At 45.4% G+C, this 24,024-nt stretch overlaps 1 non-coding gene and 1 gene segment (V, D, J or C); both read right to left on the bottom strand.

Annotated features, from left to right (window-relative positions):
• Positions 1–24,024, bottom strand: part of LOC131489666 (immunoglobulin lambda variable 1-40-like) — a 169,582-nt gene that overhangs the window by 69,432 nt on the left and 76,126 nt on the right.
• LOC131490654 (U6 spliceosomal RNA) lies at positions 6,094–6,197 on the bottom strand. The gene has a single exon (XR_009251168.1). It is a non-coding gene; the product is annotated as a U6 spliceosomal RNA (small nuclear RNA).

Here is a 24,024-nt window from a genome sequence, read left to right as displayed (position 1 = left end):
AAGGACAGGAGGAACCTCACTCATGGGAGGTGCCCTTGCATAGACCTGCGTCCAAGTCATCAGCCACGGAATGAGCAGAATCACAGGCTAAGTCAGGAGGCAACTGCTGATGTGTTTCCCTCTTTACAGATGAGTAACTAGGTTTTTGTCTCACTTCCCCACAGGCCTGGACCACTGTGTGAACACTGCCACTGCTGTCCCACGATGAGCAGTAATAATCAGCCTCGTCTTCGGCCTGGAGCCCAGTGATGGTCAGGGTGCCTGTGCTGCCAGACTTGGAGCCGGAGAATCGATCAGGGACCCCTGAGGGTCGGTTGCTATTATCATAGATGATGGTTTTGGGGGCCATTCCTGGGATTTGTTGGTACCAATCCACGTAACTACCAACTCCAGTGCAGGAGATAGTGACCCTCTGACCCAGGGACCCAGACACTGAGGATGGTTGATTCGGCCCCGACTGAGCCCATGAACCTGGAAGGAGAAACAACAGAGAGGATATTCCTGGGGTGTAGAGACAAGAGGAGGAATCAGGCCCACACTTGTGCTTCCAGAACCCCTTCCCGTGTCTCCACATCGAGTCACCTGTGCAGTGAACGAGGAGGGTGAGGAGGAGAGGGGACCAGGCCATGGCGGAGGTCAGCACCGATCCTGCCTTCTGTTGCCTCACAGCTGAGCAGAGCCTCCCTTCACCTCTCCCTTCACCTCTTGATCTGTTGAGAGGGGGAGGGCCCAACCATGCAAATGCGACCCCCCTGTTTTCTGACTCCTCACTGACTTCTTTAGGTGCCTCTGTCTGAGTATGTCAGGGGGATGGGCAAGGGAGGGGCAATTTCAGGGCAGGGGTGGGGAGGTCACAGATGTGAGCCCTGAGCAGAGGGCACAGGCAGTGGCAGGCGGCAGTTCTCATCTCTGATCTACCGTGACCCCTCAGAGACAGGCCTTGAGTGCCCCTTAGCGTCCAGACACAGTCATGCCATGGTATGACATGAGCAGAGCCCATCAGAGACCACTTCTGCCTCCCCACTGCTCTAGCCACTCTCCTCTAAGCGTTAGACAAGGTCTCCCAACGTGGCCCCCCAATCACCTCAGGGCAGACTCTCTGTTCTACTCAGACTCCTGGGGGTGAGCCTGTCCATGGCTCCCTTGACTGTTCATGGATCAGGACTGAAGAGTTGTCTCTACACACATTCCTCTAACAGTAAATATGTACCAATAGGGGAAGGAGTTAACTGGATATGACAGCGGAGGCAAGGGTTCAGGCACCCATCCCAATGCAGGAAGCAGCAGAGAGCAGAGGGCAGCTCCCATGGGGGCCTTTGGCAGATGGGACCTGACCCTGATGAGATTATTCTTTACATGTGCTTCTTACCCAGATGGAGTGTGTTGATTCACACTCTATCCCGGCATCTGTGTCAATGTGCTCTTTGTCAGACGTCTGAGTCATTCCAGTTTTCTCTCCCAAAGTGCATCAGGAAATATCAGTGAAATCCTAAGGATCCCATTTGGGGCATCTGCTCTAGGATTCAAGTATATTCTTTCTGAAACCCTTCCCAAATCCATGGTAGCTCTGTTCCGCAGACCTCGCAAAGGACCGTTTTCAGCCTATGTCTTCCCTGGTGGTCAAGAGGAACTTGAATGACTTTCTGGTCTTTTTATTCTATGGCATCAACCTATGTGTCTCTTGAGAACAATACCACGTTGGTTTTCATGACTACAGCTTTGTAATATAATTTGAAAGTACAAAAAATGGTGTCTCAAGGTTTGTTCCTTCTCAAGATTCCTTTGGCAATTTGGGGTCTTTTCTGGTTCTATACAAAAATTTTTTTTTTTATTTCTGTGTAAAACGTCATTGGATTTTTTATGGGGATTGCATTGAATTTATAGAGTGCTTTGGGTAGTGTGCACATTTTAGCATTATATTCATTGTGGAGATCCCTGGATAGGAATTACCAGGAGGCTGTGTGTGAGGTCTAAGGGTTTGTCTAAGATGACCTCCATCTCTGTGCTTAAAAATGTGGATGGATTATGATGATTCAAATGAAAGAAGAGTTACTAGTTTTGGCAATAAGGTAAAGAATGTGGATATGTGTATTTTTTCTTTTTTTATTCACTGATGTATTCTTTTTAATTCAAAAACCTTTCCTGGGCACCAGCTAAATACCGATAGGCTGCAGACACTCAGTGCCTCAAGGACAAACAAAACTGTCAAGGTCGTGGAGCCTGTTAGGTTTTCAACTGACTCACTATGACAGACAAGGAGGAGATGTTTCATGGGAGGTATTCAATGGGAAGCATTGAATATTTATAGGACTAGGGCACACGGTACTATGTTAACCGAGAGTCGATGACTAGAAGTGTGTATGTGTGTATAACTGTATCTTATGTATTATTTATAGGTAGTTTGTGTTATATATATACATATATATATGTATATATGTATGTATATATGTATATATGTATATATATGTGTATATATATATGTATATATGTATGTATATATGTATATATATGTGTGTGTATATATATATATATATATATATATATATATATATATGTATATATGATATAAATCCCAGGAGATATATCCTAGATGTATTGTCATGAACAGTGCAGAGAGGGATTAGATAAACCACTGGAGAAAATAATTGTGTGAATATTTACAGTAGGAGTAGAACCTTGTGTGACACAGAGAAGGACTAGAGAGGGATCTGGTGTGAGTAATTATAATACATTGCACACTGAGAAAGGAGGGCTTAGAGCACCAGGATCTTCTGGGTCATGGGATGAGCTCTGTCCTTACAATTCCCAAGCTTCTGCAGGTTCCCAAATGGGCAATCCCGTCTGGATGGGGGCCCCATCTGGTGCAGGTGACCCAGTCACCTCCAGTGTCTCTCCTCAGCGCTGGGGCTCCCTGGCTGCATCTAGGGATGACTGTGTTGTTGACCATCCCCTATGGGTGCTCTTGGGAAAAGGCAACGTGAGAGGCACATGCCCCTTGTTTCTAATTACAGTCTGTCCTTGAAGAATCCCATGTGCATTTTTGTTAACAGACCCTGCCCCATGAAGTGTGAGGATGGGGGCAGGTGCAGAGGATTATGGGGACTGGCTTGCCTGGGTGGGAAGTGTCCTGACATGACAATGAGATGGGATGTCTCCTCAGGCCTTCCTGATACAGCCTGTGGAGTGGTGAGCCTGCCCTCTGCCCTTCTTATCCCTCAGTGCAGGACACAACTTCCCTGAGGGGGTCCCTCACCTGACGTCCCAACAACACAACTATCTAAGTGGTGGTGGGGGGGGCACAGAGTGATTCATGCTGAGGAAGCCACAGCTCTGAAGTAAGGACTGAGGTGTGGTGGTGCCTGCCACACAGGAGGTCGCACTTGGGGGATCAGAAGCCCCTGACCCTGTGTAGGGATGGGTGGGGTGCCAGGCAGGCTCAAGTCCAGAGGGTCCCTCTCTGCTCAACTCTAGTTCCTTCTCCCAGTCCTAAGTGAGTCTGAACTCTGAGACAGCAGGGGGCGCTGGAGGTCTGTCCCTGTGCATTGGGGGAGGTGCAGGGATGGCTGGGGGGTGTCTCAGCTGGGCACCCAGCCCTGGAACCCTGCCTTGTATCCTCTGCTCTATGCTCATGGGGGCCCACGATTGGCTCCCCAGCCCCCCCCCCCCAGCTGTCACCATATTCAGTGAGTAGGTTTCGGGACCCAGGAGGAGAGTGATGTGCATGAAGGATTCCTCTCTGCTCTCCAAAGTGGGGAGGGGATGAGAGAGGCTTTGTGCAGTTCTCTCACTGGTGGGCTCAGTCAGGGGCACAGCCTGGGCTGTCTCCACCTTGACCTGGACCCCTCTCCTCCTCACCCGCCTTGTTCTCCGCTTAGGTGACTGGCTTGGAAAGCAAGGCGAGTGATTATGGGCTGGGGTGTGCTGGCCTCCTTCTTCCCCTCTTTTGAAGAACAAGCTGGAGGCATTCCCTCAGGACCTGCCTGTCCATGTCTCCACTGCTCTGTTGCAGGGTCCTGGGCACAGTGTGCCCCGACACAGGAGGCCTCCCTGTCAGGGTTTCAGGGGCACAAGGTGACCCTCACCTGGACGGGAATTAGCAACAGTGTTGGAGCAAATTATGTGGGCTGCTTCCAAGAGATTTCTCTCAGCGTTACCACAACTGTGGTGCTCAGAAGAAATGGGCCCTTGGAGATCTCAGCTCGGTTCTCTGGCTCCCACTCTGGGAACAAGGCCTCTAGGACCTTCTCAGCCTGCAGCCTGAGGATGAGCCTTATTGTTAGTGCTCAACATGGGGCAGAAGCATCAGTTCTGACATACTGCTGCAGGCCCATGGGACCTGAGACAGAAAGCTGTCTCTGTCACCCCCAGGACTGCCGGTGAGAAACAGACAGGGAGGCCTTGGAGACCCTGGAGGGTCTGAGGGTCTGACTCTGAGCACAGAGGAAATTTAAAGGGTCAGTGACAGTAGTTGCCTCTCATTTGTTTTTTCTTCCTTTCCTGTCTCCCTTTCCTGTCTCTCTTTCTTTCTTTCTTTCTTTCTTTCTTTCTTTCTTTCTTTCTTTCTTTCTTTCTTTCTTTCTTTTCTTCTCTCTCTTTCACCCTCTATCTCTCTCCCTTTCCTCTTTCCTTCCTTCCTCCCTTCCTTTCTTCCTTGGATAAAGAGCTTTATTTGGATTAAATGAGAGGTGGTGAAAGAGAAGGGCCCAAGACTCCAGTGAGATTAGGTTCCAAAAGGGCAGGCAGAGCTTATCAACCCAATGGACTCCACCTCCCAGCAGCCTTCCAGTTAGTAGGGTCAATAAAGGCCTGCTGGGAAATGTATTTGCCAGTAAATCACCAACGTTTGCCAACCATCACTACAGTGGTAGAGTTTCTCTTTTCCATAATTAAATCTCCACAACACCTCCCATGACACCACAAATATTACAAAAAATGTTTTAAAAAATCGCATTTGACAGATCTTGTACTCGTCTTGAGTAGTTAGCTCCAAAGTCTCATCATCTGCCAAAAATAGTTCTACTAAACTCATCGGCTGAAACGTCCATCCATGTAGTGAGAAGACAGTCTTTGCTGGCCCGTGGTCATTCTAATCCAATTTCCCCAGCCAGTAGGGCTGCATAGCAGAGTAAGGCTCAGATTGGGGGTGAAGGGGAAGGGACGGGGCTAATTTTCTCCAGTATAAGTTCGCATCTAAAGCTTGGTGGGAGAGCAGAACCAGAAAGGCTTGAGGGACGGGTCCAGGCCCTGTATTCGGTCAGAAGAGAAGGAGGAGGAGGAGGAGGTGGAGGAGGAATGCTTACCATGCTTGTTGTATTTGTATATCTGTAAGAACTTTCTTCATTTTCTTCCATGTCTTCTTTTCCATCTGTTTTCCATGCCAGGTGCCAAGGGATTCACAGGAGGAATGCCAGGAGCAGGTGGTGGGTAGGGAGTAGGTAGGGACCTAGGGGTTGGCCTCCCGGATGCCCTGGTTATGGTGCAGGATGGGGGTGCACTGGGGAGAAAGCTGGATTCCCCCAGGGAGCTGCTGCAGGAGATGGAGAGGGCCCTGGAGGGCAGGCAGGGTGGTCAGGTGGTGGATGGCAGGATGGGCACCTTCAGGGTACCTGACGTCAGTAGTCCTGGATTTGGACCTGGCTGCTTGGCATTGGGATTCCACATGTTCAGGTGTTTCCTCCAGCCTTTACACACACCACCACCCGGGCTTGACTCACCCTGCCTCTCACCTCAAGTTCTTTTTCCTAAAAATAAAACAAATCTAGTGAGATAATTTGCATGTCACCGAGTTCACTCATTCAAGTATACAACCCAGCAGTCTGTAGTATATTTACGGAGTTGTGCAAACATCATCATGATCGAATCGACAACATTTCCATCACCTGCGGAAAAAGCGCTGACCCACTAGCAGTCACGCCATTGCCCCTCTCTGCACTCACCCCTTTGTCACCACCGGTTCCTTCCTGTCTGCAGTGACTTCCCTCTTGCGCACATTTCACAGGTGCTGAATCACAGAACAGGTGCCACTGTAAGCACTTCACTCACTGGCATTAAGAATGTGTGCATTGTTGCGGGAACATCAACACCACCATCTGTAAATATATGGATTGCTTCACTTGGTTGCTTGTCACTCTTGTGCAGCGACCATGCCGATCTATCTGTATGGTTCCAGTTTTAATGGCATCGGCTGTCAAAACAGTAATCACTTACTTTTCCTTAGTGGTTTATACAATAATTAAGGATTTCATTCTTTTTCAATTTTTATCTTCCAATATCAATTCACCCCTTCCATGATTTATGTTATATATTTGTACATACTTCTTTTTGTTCAACAATTTAGCCAGTAGTTGTGTATTCTGTTATGAAAAATAATACTGTGTGTTAATGAGACTGTTTTTCTGGTTTTGGTGTCATGCATTTTTGCTTTACCCTTGGAGAGGATGCAGGCTGTGTCTCCTTTCCCTGGTTCCTATTCCCTCGTGCCTGGTGGATGCCAAATGTTCTTGCCCCTCATTTCCCTTGACTGAGGTGTTTCCAGAGTCCCTTCCTGACTTTCTCACCCTCTGTGCCCACAGCTCTGCAACTGAGACCTCCTGTCTCCCTCTTGCTCTTCCTGGATGCATGTCCCGTGGTCACGGCTCAGGTCTCCCCACATGCCGGCCTGTGTCTTCACATTCAAGGGACTTTCTCCTCTCATGCTGGTTCAGGCCACTAGTCGCCTTCCCTTTCTGTCTCCTACAGCTTTTTCTGGAACTCACTTTTCTTCCCACTGATGCTCCTGACTTGTAGTGTGAGCACGGGAGTAAAGCCGCCAGGGTTTCCAGTCTGAGCGCTTATTTATTTGCTGATTTTCACTTCCGGGTTGTGCGAAGTTGCAACTCGGTCCATCTCATGCTTTACGGAAGGTGTGAATTTTGTGTAGTTTCCTCTGTCTTCTTAATTGTTGGTTTTTTTTTTTTTTAATTTTTTTTTCAACTTTTATTTATTTTTGGAACAGAGAGAGACAGAGCATGAACGGGGGAGGGACAGAGAGAGAGGGAGACACAGAACGGAAACAGGCTCCAGGCTCTGAGCCATCAGCCCAGAGCCTGACGCGGGGCTCGAACTCACGGACCGTGAGATCGTGACCTGGCTGAAGTCGGACGCTTAACCGACTGCGCCACCCAGGCGCCCCAATTGTTGGTATGTTTTTAACAGCTGTCATGGGTATTTCCAATTTCTTTGTTGGATATTACCTGAGCACCAGAATTTTCCATATTTTTAATATAAAAAATAATAACAAAAGAATACCTCCTAAAATGGTTGATGCAGATGTAAAAAATAAATTATTTTATTTCATACTTTATCTAATATCTAACATTGACATAAAAGGAAAAGTTATCAGAGCTAAGTGCTATGACCAATACACTTCATATTTCTCTTCAACTTCTTACGAATACAAAAAGAATGTAACTAAAAACAGCAGTAAAGTGTAATAAGAAAGAATAAGGTTTTTATTTGAGAAATGAAATATGTTATATAAAAGGCTCAGGGCATTTAAATTTAAAAATATTTTACTGAAAAAAACAATTCAGTAAAATCATCAGAAGTATGTAAAATAAAACGTATTATTTTAATAAAATTTTAAATAAGAGTTTTACTTTTTTAAATCCCTCATTTTTTTTTACTCATGTCTTTAATTATTTAAACAATTACTGTTCACATTTGGACTTCTTTTAAGTTAATTCTTCTGTTCTCTTTTTTATGTGTACTATTTTTTTCTATATTCATTTAGTTTTTCATAAGTTGAAAATAATGAAAATAGTCCTAATAAGATTACCAAAAAAAGTTAAAGTGCTGAATAAACATGTTGAGATGTGTGCAATTTGTATTTTTTTTTTTTTTTAAATTTTTTTTTCAACGTTTTTTATTTATTTTTGGGACAGAGAGAGACAGAGCATGAACGGGGGAGGGGCAGAGAGAGAGGGAGACACAGAATCGGAAACAGGCTCCAGGCTCCGAGCCATCAGCCCAGAGCCTGACGCGGGGCTCGAACTCACGGACCGCGAGATCGTGACCTGGCTGAAGTCGGACGCTTAACCGACTGCGCCACCCAGGCGCCCCATGCAATTTGTATTTTAAAGGAAATTGTAAAATTCCCTGAAGTATATGAAAGCACATTTGAAAAAACTGGCGAATGTTTACTTTTGTCTTCAATAAGAAAACTAACCATAAACATGTTAACCTTTTTAGCTGGTGATCTCATTTCTATCTTCTATGTTTTAGTTTGGAGTCTGGATAGAAGATACTTTCTAACTTCAAGGAAGTTGAGGGCAATCTGACTATGTATTGAAGACAGGGCAAGACATACCAATGAGTTACGGAGAGAATGTGGGAAGTGAAGGGTCATGGAGTGTCTGAACTAGGGACACCCTGGAGGGAGTTTCATAAATCCATAGTGGGAGCCGTCAGCGTGGCGTGTGCACCTGCAGCCACAGTCAGCTGGCAGATTTAGGGGGAGAAGAAGCATCCTGGTGGATTCCGTGGGCGTGAGGAGGGGGCTAGTGAGGTGAGGAGACTAATCCTTGGTGGGTGATGAGGGATGGAGTATGGGGATAATGGTGACCCATGACTTGATGTAAGTGAGGAGGGACAAGGGGTATAAGGAAGTGAAGAAATGAGCAGGGAAAGGGAAAGAGAAAATGCAGTTTCTTTCCTATTCCAAAAACCCTCCCACTCACCTTCACCCTGGACAGAAGGGGGTGCTATCTCTCCCCCCCTGCCTCCTGCCTGGTCACCTTGACACCTTGGTTGTCATAATTGTCACAAAAAATTGGTTGTGATAAAAGTTGATCTATTAAAAACTAGATGACAGCAGGGCTCCCTCAGCCTCTCAGGAGGTGTGATTCTCTTCCAGAGACTTCCTGCAAACTTCAGAATATAGAATCATTTTTCTTATGCCCCAGAATCTGTTTCCCAAGAACTATCTGGACAGTAGATCCTCCAGAGAAACATTCTCCTCTTGTCGCTTATGTTCTAGGCTTTAGCCTTTTCCACTGAAAGTCATCACAGTGGACACCTGGGGACACAAGGGACTGTGGGATGGCTGTGGTGTGGGGGCAGGAGGGCTCTCCTGGAACAAGGCCAATGACCAAGCATCCCAGGTTGAGTCTCTGTCCCCATGGGCAGCACAGTCCCCAACCATCTCTGGGCTCCAATCTGCAGCTGATACTGTTTGGTACATTGATTCTGGGAAAGCAGTCTCAGTGCTGCTCTCACAAGGCCAAGGCCCGTAAGAAGGTGACATATAATCTCCCTCTGCTCTCAGGGCTGGGCTGTCACTCCCTTAGTGACACCCTCAGGCAGGGAGGGGGAACCTTTACAGCGAACTTTTTTATTCCAACCCAGAGCTACAAGGCTTGTGACCTCAGGGACACAGTCCCCCTTATCTCCACCTCTCTACCACTCATATGTGAGTTCTTTGATGGGAACTTCCGGGTCCAGGTGACCTTGGTAATATCATCTTGTGCAAAGTGTCTGGTAATGTTTTTGACTTATTTTCAAAGTTTTTTTTTTTGTTTGTTTGTTTGTTTTTTTTTTATTTTTGAGACAGAGAGAGACAGAGCATGAACGGGGGAGGGGCAGAGAGAGAGGGAGACACAGAATCGGAAACAGGCTCCAGGCTCCGAGCCATCAGCCCAGAGCCTGACGCGGGGCTCGAACTCACGGACCGCGAGATCGTGACCTGGCTGAAGTCGGACGCTTAACCGACTGCGCCACCCAGGCGCCCCATTTTTGACTTATTTTCTATTCAGGTTGTTTGTTTTCCTGTACCTTGTTTGTTGGAAAAGTTCATTGTATGGTTCCTTCCTTCCTTCCTTCTTTCTTTCCTTCCTTCCTTCCTTCCTTCCTTCCTTCCTTCCTTCCTTCCTTCCTTTTTTCCTTCCTTCCTTCCTTCCTTCCTTCCTTCCGTCCTTCCTCCCTCCCTTCTTCCCTACTTCCTTCCATCCTTTTTTCTTTCTTTCCTTTCTCATACACATTTATTTGTGCATTTATTTTGTACTGCTCAACTGTACAGAAGTTTGACAATTGATCTGAAATAAATTCTGTTTCTGGTTTATTGGTTTTCACTATTAGATGTTATTTTTGTCATTACTCTGGAGAAATGGTACACATCTTCTCTTATAGTATAGACACTGAGTATCAGATTTTCCAGTCAGTCAGCTCATACTACATATGAGTCATGGGCCAGGTGCTCTCCATCTGCTACAATGCTCCTGAACCCTCTGTGATCTTCTCTCATAGTCATTGCCTTTGAAGTTGGCCAAATATGCCAGTGCTTCTAATAACTTGGGGAAAAGGAAAGAAACTTTGCTCTGGAGCGACTACCAGCATTGGTAGAAAAAGTCCTTGTGAGGATTCCATCTGGAGGCCTGAGGAACACATGCCCTGAGCCCACACATGCCGGAAACCAGCTGCCAAACGGGAGATTTTGTTAAGATACAAGGGATTCAGGACAGAACCAAGGTGTTCAGGTCTCATTCCTCCCGTCTACTTGTCACCTCTACAGATATTTCACATAATCTGGCAGTGAGTTGGCTTCTGGCAGGTGCCTTGGGTGATTAACAATCTAGGATTATCTAAAAACAGACATTAAGCATGTAATGACCCAGACTGAACTATAAGTTCACCCATCATTACAGCTGGCATGGGTTTCCCTTACAGATTCTCTTACATGTTACTGTTGTGCCAAATGTGTTGCAGCTGTTGTTTTGTGAGGGTCTCCTGATAGGTTCCCTCAATCCCAGGGGACAGGCCCTGGCCTCTAACATCGGTCTGTACATGAAAATACAATACTGGTGGGGAAAGTATTTTCTGCCCTTGCACCCTACTCTGGGTTTTAATGTACTTATTGGTATTTTCTTGGCAATTCGTAGTTTTCTTCTGATGCAGTGATGTATCTATTACCTTTAAGCCTATTTTAAAATTGCTCTGCACATTAGGACTGATATAAAAAGAACACCGTATATAAATAAAGTGTATCAATGGACCCTTGCCTTTATTACAGATTCTTCTTCCACTGCTGGATGAGGACCCCCATGGCCTGTTATCTCCAACAACCTGGGCCCCGATTCACTGTACTGGGAAATACCCTGCTTGCTTTTTTTCATTTCCTTAGACTCCCTGTTCCTCCTCACTTACTTTAAAATCACGGATCATCCTTATCATCATAATGTATTCTTTGTAACCACCGACATTAGTCTTGCCTGCCTCGCGAACAGCCCCCACAGAACCCACTATGCCACTTCCTCCCCAGCTGCCTGTGGCTGCAGGTGCACGTGGCTGTGCTGACTGTTCTCGCTCTGAATTTATGAGACTCCCTCTAGGGACACCCTAGCTCAGCCACTCTGTGATCCTCCATTTCTCCCATCCCTCTCTGTAATCCATTGTTACGTCTTTCCCCGTCCACAGTACATAGTCAGACTTTTCTCAATTTCCTTGAAGTTAGAATGTATCTCCCATCCAGACCCCAAATTGGAAACAGAAGCTAGAAGATAGTTGCAGGAGCTCACCTGTGAACTGTTACAATGCTTATATTTTGTTTTCTTCTTAAAGACAACAATATGTTCACCACTTTTTTCAAACGTGCTTTCACATTCTTCAGGGAGTTTTACAATTCCGCGTAATATACAGATTGCACACATCTCAGGATATTTGCTCTTACTGTAATAGCGCTCCCACTGGTCTTTTTTTAAGATTTAAAAACAATTTTTTACATTTATTTTCAGAGGCGGGGGAGGGGCAGAGAGAGGGAGAGAGAGAATCCCAAGCAGGCTCCACCCTGTCAGAACAGAGCCCAATGTGAAAACCATGAGATCACAAACCATGAGATCATGACCCGAGCCGAAATAAAGAGCCAGACGCTTAACCGAGCCACCCATGCACCCCAGCACTCCCACTATTCTTAAAATAAAACTTGCTTCAAGCTTATTCATTCTTCATTTGCTGACCAAAGTTTTTTGGCCTATAGCAGAACTATCCTACTTTCCTTCAGATTTGCAGACCACTGGCCTGAGGAGTGAAGGACCAAACGTTCCCAGAGGATAAGTCAAACAGCAGATGTCAGTAAGTGTGTGCAGAGTCATGTCTTCATATGGTTTATGGTCTGGGCACCTGCTTCTCCTGCACAGAGCCCCTACCATTTTGACACCTTCCCGTGGTGAACCCTCTGGCTTCACCTGGACAAGAAAGATGGGTTTTGAGACATCTGTCCATAGTCTTCCCAGGTTGCCAGCTTCCTTTCTCACCATCACTCGTCTCTCCAGCACTGATTTTTCAGTGACTATAGCAGAACCCGACTTTGGAACTGGTTCTTTGTCCAGTAACATTAGCACTTTTATTTTGTTCGTAATAACATTAAAATCATTTTCATTATTATTTTTTTTGAGAGAGAGGAATGGAGAGAGAGAGAGCGACTGCAGGGGAAGGGCAGAGGGAGAAGGAGAGGGAGCATCTCAAGCAGGCTCCATGCCTGGCAACAGGCTGACCTGGGGCTCGATCTCACGACTGTGATCCTAACCTAAGATGAAATAAGCAGTCAGTCACTTAACAGATGAGTGACCCAGGCATCCCTTCATTATTTTTTTAAAAATGTTAATGTTTATTGGGGCGCCTGGGTGGCTCAGTCGGTTGAGGTCCGACCTCAGCTCAGGTCATGATCTCATGTTCTGTGAGTTCGAGCCCCGTGTCGGGCTCTGTGCTGACAGCTCAGAGCCTGGAGCCTGCTTTGGATTCTGTGTCTCCCTCTCTCTCTGCCCCTCGCCTGCTCATTCTCTCTCTCTCTCTCTCTCTCTCTCTCTGTCAAAAACAAATAAACATTAAAAAAATTTTTAAAAAGGTTTTAATGTTTATTTATTTTTGAGAGAGAGAGACAAACAGATACAGACAGAGAGACAGAGTGCAAGTGGGGGAGGGGCATAGAGAGGTAGAGAGGTGCTGAGCTGTCAGCACAGAGCCCAAGGCAGGGTTCAAACTTGGGAATGATGAGATCATGACCTGAGCCAAAGTCGAATGTTTAATAACTGACTGAGCCACCTAGGAGCCCCATCCCTTCATTATTTTTAACTTATGAAAAAGTATCATTATTTAAAGATTATTGAAATAATTAATAGACACTTTAATTTATATTTCTGATGACTTCACTGAATTTTCTTATCAGTGCAATATTTTTCATCTAAATACCTTGAGCTTTCTATAAGCAGAAAGTTTGGAGGTCCCTAGAACAAAACCCAAACAAAAGAAATACAAAGACAGAAAAAGAGGAGACAGCTTTCCTGACCCAAAAGCAATAATTTCAGCCCCCAGCTGTTTTCTGGAATCCATACCCTGCAGGCCCTACTTGCCCAGTACACATCTTGCAGAACCTTCCAGGAAGCGTTGGAACAAATAAATACAACAACCTGGTCATAGAAGATTTTAAGGAAACAAAGGGAATGCGAAAACTAAGTCTCTACGAGGTCAGGAAACAGTCTGACCACATCAGAGACAAAAACTCAGTGGTGTAACACCCAGTGTTGTTTCAAAAGTAAAGCTGACCTAAAGCACATTCTTGAGTTGTTTTTGCAGGGTTCAAACCGCGCCCCAAAGGGTTAATGAGGTTAGAACTGTCCCCAGCAGGACCTGCACTGACACCCCTTCTTTTTTCACAGGAAAGTCAACCTTCTGTTTCAGAGGCAAACAGCAGGACGGGCTTGGCAGCCTAGACCAGTTACATCCTCCACCAACTCCACCTGCTCAGATGGACCCCGGCGTGTCCTCCAGGGGCCTCCGCCTCAGGATGATGTTCAATCTCCGCTCTCGGAGGAGCACAAGCTTCAGCTAACACCTCACAGGATACACACACAGGCCCGTGCTCTCAGGACCCCTGCACAACCTGGTGCCGCCTTACGTGGGATGACAAAACTCCCTCTTCTGGGTCTCCATCCTAACCCTGAATCGAAGGAACCCACTCCCCTCCACTCAGGGAGTCACAGCTTTGGAAGTTACTCCCCTGATCTCCTTATTGGCTGCAGATCAAGATTCCTTTGTGTGACATCTAGTGCAGCCTCTCCCCCTGTGACTCACCAAGGAGTGAACTCATGCTGGTTCTGTGACACTTGGACCTGATACATTTCATCCCTTAACAAGAAAACCGGCTTATTCTCCCTACTCTACCTGTGGTTTTAGTCACATTTAATGAATGTATTAATAAGAAATTGCCAATACATATAAACTAAATATATTTGATCGTTTTTACTCCTTATATCAATGTTAGAATCCAGTAAAAAATAAAAACAGTAATTAATTTAAGAAGTATTCTTTAAAGGAGGTTCCCTTTTGATAGGATTTTTTCACATTTAAACAAAATTTTCATGAGAATTTCCGGATAGCTGAGGTGAAATATCCATGACAGCTCTTAAAAACACCTGCATAATTAAGAAGGCAGAAGAAACTACACAAGACTCACACTCTTTTAACACATGAGACAGACCGTGCATCATCTTCACACAACATGGAAGTGAAATAAATGAGGAAGTAAATGCAAATGCAAAAGTAAATGCAGGGACCCTGGTGGCCTTGCTCGCACGCTCACACCACAAGTCATGAGCTTTAGTGGAAAGAGAAGTCAGTTCCAGAAACATCTGTGAAGAGAGAAGGAGAAAGTTAGCAGCGGCCTGAACCACCCTCAGAAGAGAAAGTCCCCTGAGTGTGAAGACACAGGACAGAGTGCGGGGAGACCTGACCCTGACCACAGGATGGGCATTCAGGGCGAGCAGGAGGGAGATAGGAGGTCTCAGATGCACTGTTGTGAGCAGATGGGCAAGAAAGTTGGGAGAGCAGCTCTGGAAACACCTCAGTGATGGGAAAAGAGGGGGAAGGAGACAGTAAGCACCTGCCAGCCACGAGGGATAAGAAAGAAGAGAAAAGAGAAACAGCCCACCTCCCTACCACAAGGAAAGCAAAAATGTATGATACAAAAACTAGAAAAATTGTCTAATAATCACATAATAATTTTCATAACAGAATGGAAGAGTCACTGGCTAAAGTTTTGAACAAAAATGGAATCTTCAAAAGTATACACAGTTTAAAAATGACAAGGGGATAACAGATACTGGAAAATAAAAATTAAAAAAATGAAATCTGTGATTACTTCACAGAGCGCTGAAGAAAAATAAATTATGTTTATTTAGACAGCCTCTTATTAAAATGGGAATCATCCAGATCAGTTAGCATGGCATCCATACAAGGGTGGTTTGCAAATAAGTGAAGAGGGGTCCATGCCATGGAGGATAGGCACCAGGTTCTGCTTCTGAGCACACAAGTGAGACACCTGCACAAACCTCTCGCTCCCCTCCTGGGACAGCAGAGTGGAACCCTTCATGCAAGTCATTCCATCCCCTGGGGTGCCGGAACTGAATTTGGGGAAAGCTGGATGTGAGTTGGGGCTGGGAGGCCTCTCCTGGGCTGCAGTGAGCACAGAGCAGAGGGCACAACGTAGGGCCCCAGGCCTGGGTTTTGAGCTTAGACCCCCACAGACTATCAGGGAGAATGTGACCTGAGCACAAGGGCAGAGGGCACATACGCCCCTCCACAGCATCTATGTGGGAAGCCTGAGGGGAAAGCCAATCTCTCTCTCAACTCAAGACATTTCCCACTCTTGCAGTTCATTCCCTATAACCCTGTGCCATGACCTTGTGTGTGTGTATGTATGATTTAAGTATATATATATATATATATATATATATATATATATATTTAAGTATATATATGTGTGTGTGTGTGTGTGTGTGTGTGTGTGGTCATACATATGAAACACAAATTACTTACATGAAATATTAGATATGGATATACATATATACACACTTCTAGCCAACCACTCTCACTTAACATAGAACTGTATGTCCTATTCCTACAAATGCTTACTGTTTCTCTCTGAACTTCACATAAAACATCTGATCACTGTCTTTCATAGTGAGTTAGATGAAAACCCAGCAGATGTCCATGACCTCACAATTCTGTTTGTTCCTTATAGCACAGTATGTGGAGCTTGTTGATACTTAGCTGGTGCTCAGTCAATATTTTTAAATTAAAAAATAAATCAGTGAATAAAAAAAGAAAAAAATATACACATATCACTTTCTTTAACTTATGGCTAAAACATATATCTCCATTTTATTTTGGACCATCATTATCCACCCAGATTCTTACCCCCAGGCATGGGTGTCATCTTAGACACATCCTTATACCTCACTCATAACCTCCAGGTAATTCCTAAATCCGGTGCTTTTCACAGCAAAAGTAACTTTAAAATGTCCATGCTACCCAAATCAATCTATAGATTAAATACAATTTCTATGAAAAGTCCAATGACATTTTTTCACAGAAATAGAAAAAAGTCCTGAAGTTTGTATTGAGTCAGAAAAGACTCCAGGGGCCAAAGCAATCTTGAGAACGAACTGTTGCAGGGTGTATGGCCAGAGTCACAAAAGATGAGTCCGCAAAAGAAATGCCGTTAAGCGAAGGTCCTCATACTCGAGTCGGGATGAGGCCCCAACTCTAGAATGAAGCTTCTTTTTATTAGGATAATTGCTAAAGACTATGTACATAAAGTCAGCTAAGCAAGTGTGTTACTCAACCTAACGGTCTAGCTTTTCAAGGTTGAATTTCCAGTTAACCGGTTTCTGTATCACTAGGAAGGGTCAGATGTGAAGGAGGATCCACCTTGGACACGTTCAGCTGTGTAAACATGTCCTAAAGCCTTGCACCTTCTCCAGCCCTTCCCTTTTGAAGTCTTTTCCTTGGAGGCTTCTCTCCTGCATCTCCCACAAAGAACAAAGCTGGAGTCATCATACTTTCTGCTTTCAAATTTTGTAGTCATGAAAACAGTGTGGTACTGGTGTAGAATGAGACACATAGATAGATGCCACAGGAAAAAAAGAGACCAGAAATAAATGCAAGTTCCCCTTGACCACCAGGGAGGATGTAGGCTGAAAACAAGGACTTTGCACGGTCTCTGGAAGAGAGCTAACGTGGATTTTGAAGGGGATTCAGCCAGGAATGTGCGTGAATCATACCGCAGATGCCCCAAATGAGATCCTCAGGTTCTCACTGGTGTTTCCTGACACATTTTGGGAGAGACAGCTGGAAATGCCGGACCCCGTGCAATGGGACACATTGATACTCATGCCATGGTGGGCAGCGTGCATCCACATGGTCAATCTGGGCTAAGAAACGCAGCCCAAAGGACGCTTTCACCTGGGTCAGGGCACACCTGCCAAGAGCCGCTGCAGGAGCTGCCCTCTTTTCTCTGCTGCTTCCTGCGTTGGCACGGGGTCCTGAGCCCTGGTTCCGCTGCCATTCCAGGTTACCCGTTCCCCTGCTGGTGCACTGTTACTTTGGGGAATGATGAAAAGGTCCTAGAAATGGATAGTTGTGACGGTTACATAACACTGCAAATACACTTAGCGTCTCTGAGAATGATTAAACTAGTAAATTTACCGTTACGTGTATTTTCGTAATTATTAACTAAAAGTTGAAAATCAAAATTATATTTAAGAAGCTATAGTCAAACAAATACCCTTGCCACCCTTATATGTGCTCCCCTATTGTAACTCACCCCAGCACTAACAAGTTACAGCAATTAAAAAATTTGTTTTCTTCCTGCAGATTCCACACGTAAAGGAGATGGCACAGTATTTATTTTCTCCGCTGGGCTTATTTCACGTAGGGCAATGTCCTGCAGATTCGTCCAAGCTGTCTCTAATGACAGGACTTCCTCCTGGAAAGACCCATGGGGTTGACTTCCTTTGTGCACACATGGGGGAGATCCTGCTCCTGGTACCCCACCGCCTTCCTACTACTGGGATCACTGATGAGGAGAGGAGAATAGGACGCAGTCAGTGCCTTGAGGGCTCGGGACGCCAGCCACAGGGATGCCCATTGGGCCCTGGTGGTGGCAGCTGTGGGAAACTCACATCTGAGGGATCTACTTCACCCACCTTCCCTAGAGCAGGCTCAGCATTTTGGAGCAATGGTGGCACTTCCTCTTCACCCTCACAAGCCCCACTGGGAGGTTTGCTAACCTGACACTCAAAGCTCCTCCCAGGGCTAATCGCCATCTCCTGACATCACACCTGAAGGGCAGGTACCCAGCCAGTGCGCCAGGCCAGCGGAAACACACAGCGACTCAGTCAGCCCTGAGCACAGGAGCCTGGAGGGAAGGGAGGGCCTCGGCTCTGACCCCGGGAGATACAGAGTACATATTGTGGAGGACTGTCCACCAGCCAGGATGGTGCCTGCACTCTGAAAACTAATTTGATGTGCCTTTGTGAAGAGAACAAAAGCCAGCTCAATAGGCTCTGATATTTACACGTGGCTGACCAGACAAAGTGTCTGTGTTATCATCGTTATTTTGTTGCCTTTTCTGTTTTTAATTTCCCTGAGAGTTCTGATACGTTGCATAAGAAACTGGGAAGAAGTCATTCAGATCCAGAAGCCACTGACAGGTACAGTCAGTGTGTATGCAAGTTATTTGAAACTTCAGGAGAGTCAGAATGCAAGGGTCTGACAATTAATGAAATGGGTATAGGACAATGGGCAGGTGTCATTATGGCTGGTGGTCACAGCGGAGGGTCCAGCTCCTCCCAGGCAAAGGCTGCCATAAATGCTCATGCAATACAGGGTCCTTAGGAAGGTTTAGCCTGCACCCCAAGATATCTCAGGAGAACATGGTGTGTGCCTGAGACCCCTGTGGCTGGGTAGTGTGGAGAAAGGGAGGGAGAGGAGAGGTCACCCGGGGTGCTCTGGGCCCCATGGAGGGAAAAACTCTTTTAACAAATGTGAATTTATCCATTCTTCTTAAGCTGGTAGATACAGGGGCTGAGACCCAAAGCCGCTACTCCTCAGCTCCTTCCCTCGCCTTCCTGTCCCCAGGCCTAGAGGTCTATCAGTGACAGCCAAGGCCAGTCCGGGGGTCCTGGGTCACAGAAGCATGGACTGCATGGTGGTCTTGGGAAAGGAGGGGATGAGGTCACTGGAGAGGGAGCTGCAGGTCAGGAATATGACCTCAGGGAAAAGGATCTGGAAGGATAGACAAAATCTGAGCGAACCATTGATTAGAGAAGTCTTCCTCCTTCCTGCTTTCCTTCCTTCTCCTGTGAGAACTGGGCATGGACATCCTCTTGTGTATTTCCTTATTTTTAATGAGAATTTCATTCTCCACAGGGACACTGCTGGGATCCCTGCCATTTCCTCCATTTGTCTCAGACCTTTAATCCCAGCTGTGCCTCTGGTCAATGCCACTCATTAGAGAGTTAGCTCCACAGCAAATCCTAGGACAGAACTTGGGACAAGGAGACCTGGAAGATGTCACTGGGGGTCAGCTGGACAAAGATGACAACAGAGGAAACAGGGAAGGGGGAATGACACATGTCCCCGGGTGGGACACAGGGAAGTGACAGAGTGGACCCTCAGCTATGGGAGATGGAGGGATGTTCCAGAGGGTCTTGTGGAAGGAGGGTGATGCCCAGAGAGACAGAGATGCCCTGACTGACACAGGTGAGGTCAGGTGGGAGGGCAGGTGAGGGGTCTGCTGTCCCCGCGTCACATGGCAACCATGATTTAGATAGGTGTGGAAACATCACAGACGACCAGGGCTGAAGGATGCCTTTCCTCCCCCATAGGAAGGATGGGGGTGTTACTGTAACTCCTTGACTGAGGGCTTAGTCTGCACCATTCATTCGTTCATTCATTCATTCAATTCATTCATTCATTCTTTCATTCAACCCACATTAAAGTAATTTCCGCAAGTGTAAGATCAGTGCTCATCACAGTGTAAAATAAAATATGATTTTTATTCATTTCAGAGTTGTGGTACACTGTCTGTTTCATATGATGTGCATGGTTGCTGTTTGCCTTTCTCCTTCTCTGTATTTGACAGCCCAACTTATATTACCCAAAGGTTCCTACCCAATCGATTTGTGTCTATTTATCAAAGGAATCCTTGATACACTGGGAAAAAAAAGGATACAATTGTATATGCACCAAATGTAAAATATAAGGAGTATCTAAAACTTAAGACAAAAGGAAGAATCAAAAAGAGTAATTGACACATCTGAAAAATACAATGTCAGCTTCCATAAGTCACCATGAAATATAGAAATAATTGACGAATATCATATTGCTTAGAAATAGCAACTGAAATCGTAGCAGTTTGAAAACTAATGAATTTATTCTTTATTTATCATAATAAACTGGGGAGTCACACTAATCAGCCGGGATCCCTGACCTTGAAGGGAGCCCTGAGCCAACCCAAGAAACTCTCAGATATTCTTAAGGCACCCCAAGTCAGAAAATCCTTCCCTGCTGGGAAGGCCTGTGTTTCAGGAAGGATTGGAAAACTGGATGTGGGAGAAGAACCCAGGTCCCTGGAGTCCCTCACGAAGTTGGAAGGGACAGAAAGATCCACCTAACCCCTAGTGGCTTTTAACATGAGTCAGAATTACAAATAAATGCAACAACACATCAGTAATTAAGGGTTTTTAAGGGAACAAAGGGAATACAAAGGTTAACAATCTCCACCAGGCCAGGAAAGTGCTTCACCACATCAGAGACAACACAGCAGAGGGCAAACTCCCAGCGCTGTGTCAGAGGAAGCAAGGCCCTGCATTCCTTTCCCCAGGTCAGGAGCCCAAACCTCCTCCAGTTTATACTGGCTCTGGGAGCAGGCCCCTGGCCCCTTCCCCTTGCGGGACGGTTACTTCTGCTTCGTTATAATGTCAGTCTCCACACGAGGAGGAGCGCAAGCTGCACGGACATAACCTAGGATGCAGGTACGGTCCTGTTTTCTAAGTGTGCCCGTGCGACACGATGGCCACCTTTCGCAGAGTGACAAAGTCCCCTTTCTGAATATCGATCCCGATGACTAAATAAAAAGAACCCGCTCACTCCTGCTCTGAGACTCAAGGCTTTGCAAGTTATTCCTCATGATCTCATTATTTTGCTGCAAATCCAGTTTCCTCTGTGAGACCACACACCTGGCAGTCTCTAAATTTCACTCTGGGTGGAAAGAACTCAGCTTAGTTCCGAGACAGCAACTTCATTTTCCTCTCCCTCTCTCTCTAAGTTCTATTACTTAAATATATAAATTATAATATATGATATGTAAATTGCAACATGGAACATACATATAATGTGTATATGCAATCTGTAGTGTTTTATATAAGATACCTATATTTAATAGTTATATAATACAGTTACACATGTAATAATTCAACATAACATATTACACATATTTAAAATGTGTTTATATGTTGCTTATATATTATACATAATTTTGTAATATGTAATATTTATTTATAATAAATATTATATATATATATATATATATATATATATATATATATTTCTTTTTGCCCCTATCAAGGACCCAGATGCCCTGGATGACAAAGTAGCACAGTCTGACAGAGGCCCTTGAAGGAAAGCTGGAGGCTACAAGGTGAGAAAGAATGGGGGTGATGACCAGCCATGCACAGATGATGGAAAGAAAGCCACGCGAATACTTTCAGGGGAGGTTGCTCCCCTACCTGCCAACCCAGCATCTTTTCTCTTCAGCCCTAAGGCTAACTCCCTGTCTGTGAGAGGAGGTAAAGAAAGAAATCAGGACAGTCAAGGAAGCCCCAAGTTCTGCTGGCTGAGGACATGTTGCTGGAATTCCCATCCTCCCCTCCCCAGGGGTCCCTTGCTCTAGAACCAGAGAATATTGCAGGTGATTTTTTCATTATGCAAACTTCTCCAGGTGTGGGATTACCTGTCCTTACCTGAACACCACCTGGGCATTGACTCCTTGGGGTTGGAGGATGAAACATGGGAGTCAGGGAGTCAGAGCTGAGGGCTCATGTGGGTCCCTGCAGGGTCACACTGTCATGAGGACACTACCTGACGAGTGTGCGAGAATTATTAGAGTGGTTCCCTAGTTGGTCAGCTCCAGAAGCCTGTCCAAACAGGACAGTTCCCATAGTGCCACCTGCTGGGCTTAGACATTAAGTGGTCTAGTCCTTCTGACACCTCCCAACACCCCTGGAATGGTGTCCAGACTTTTGCAATGGGATCTAGAATGGTGCCATTGACGAGTGCAGAGGGATGAAGAGGTGCCCTCTGTGCTTTTTTAGGATTGGTTGTATTTTTTCCGGGTCACTAATGACCTCCATGTGGTTAAATACATGGTGTATCGATTGCACAGTGTTAATGCTACCAGGTATTACCTGACATCAGAGTTTGCCTCTTCGAGGTGCCTGGGGTCATAACCAGTCTAGTGTCATCTTGAACCTAATGAAAGACTTAAAGTTCTTAGAGTTCCAAGGTGGTTCACGCCTCAAAATAATTCTACTTGGACTTGCCTTCCAGTTTGACCATTGTGTTGTGGGTTTAGATTCTCCTGCTAGGTCCCTTCAACCCACACCGCAAGGACTTCTGATGCTTGTCTTTGCCATGAGGATAGAATGCTGTCAGAGAAATGTGTCTTCTGTTCCTGATAACTTTTCTGGGTTCAAATTTCCCTTGAACTTTAGCCTGACAAATGCTTATAAATTTGACACTCTGATATACTTAATATATCAGTTTTATAATTTTATTCAGTATGAGTACTGGCATAAACAAAACGTTAATATAAATGGAGCCCTCTTCCCTTCTGAGGGGTTCTCCACTTCTCTTTCACTGAAAATGTTGGAGTAGTAATGACATGTTGCTCTACTTGCATTGGACCCTAACCAAGATTTTTTGTTCAGCACTCCATGGAATTCATGAGGGTTGGGTGTTTAACATCTCAGTCCAAAGAACAGACATTTATCCAACATCTTTCCAAACAAAGAACCAGAGGGGGTGAGCAGTACACCTCTTTGGATTACACTGGGGGCAGTAAACACTTGGCGAGACATCACTGAATGTGGAGATGGATTTGGATGGTGTTGGTTATATCTTCACAATATTAAGTCATCCATCTTATGGACGTGCTGTCTTCCCATATATGTAAGTCTGCTTAATATGTTCAGTAATCTTTTGTAGCTTTCCGATTCCAAGGCTTTTGGCCATTTGGTTAAGTTCACTCCTAAACGTCTTGTTCTTTTTGATGCTGTCCTGAGTGGAGTAATTTTGTAGTATCCTTATGGGCTTCTTCAATGTTGGTGTAGAGAAAGCCACCTGAGTAGTCTAGAGAATTACTACTTGAACTTTTGTAGGAGATGCTACATAGATAGCATTTAGGGTTATAATAGGAGTTTGTTTCCTATGTGGGAACAGTAGGAACAAGTAATGAAGCAGGAGGGAATGAGAAAGTGATGCTCTGCCTCCATGACCATGAAATGAGCAATCTCACATGGCAGACACCGTGCATACGAGGAGGTAAATAACCAGATAGAACCCAGGCCATCTCCACTTATGATGGAAACTGAAAATTCTAAAGCTTTACTTCCTTTCAAGTTTGAGAAACACTTCATTTCTATGTTCCAGAACTTTTTAGCTATTTGTGAAACATAGATTTCGTAAGCACCAACTATTCTCTGACGGGTACAATGGGGGAGTAACACGGAGGGTCAGGGAGGAGCCGGCTCTGTGTTCCTGTCTCCTGTGTTCCTGACCCAGTGGTTCTATCAGGACTGAGAGGAGAGCTCTGCTTCCAGAACTCTGCTTCCTCAGGGTTTGGCCCCTGGGAGAGGACACCAGACCTCCCAGCACCCAGCGCCTCTCTGCTGGCTGGCCAGTTCTCACTCCTTCCTTCAGCCTCCAGCATCTCCCCACACTTCCTCTCTGAACCCTTATTCCTCTTCTCTTAGATCAACATCATCTAAAAGAAGCCTTCTAGCTTTGACACCCACCTTGGACTATTGGATTATTTCAAGGTGGAGACAAAAAACGTATTCCACTCCAGTTATTCATCTTTTCTTTTATATTTACAGTGGGATTATGCACTTCGTTACCTATGAATTTTAAATTACAAGTTATTCCCAGATAATT

Source organism: Neofelis nebulosa, chromosome 11 (assembly GCF_028018385.1).
Source record: "Neofelis nebulosa isolate mNeoNeb1 chromosome 11, mNeoNeb1.pri, whole genome shotgun sequence".
Lineage (NCBI taxonomy): Eukaryota > Metazoa > Chordata > Mammalia > Carnivora > Felidae > Neofelis > Neofelis nebulosa.
This window is presented reverse-complemented; position numbering and strand designations above follow the sequence as displayed.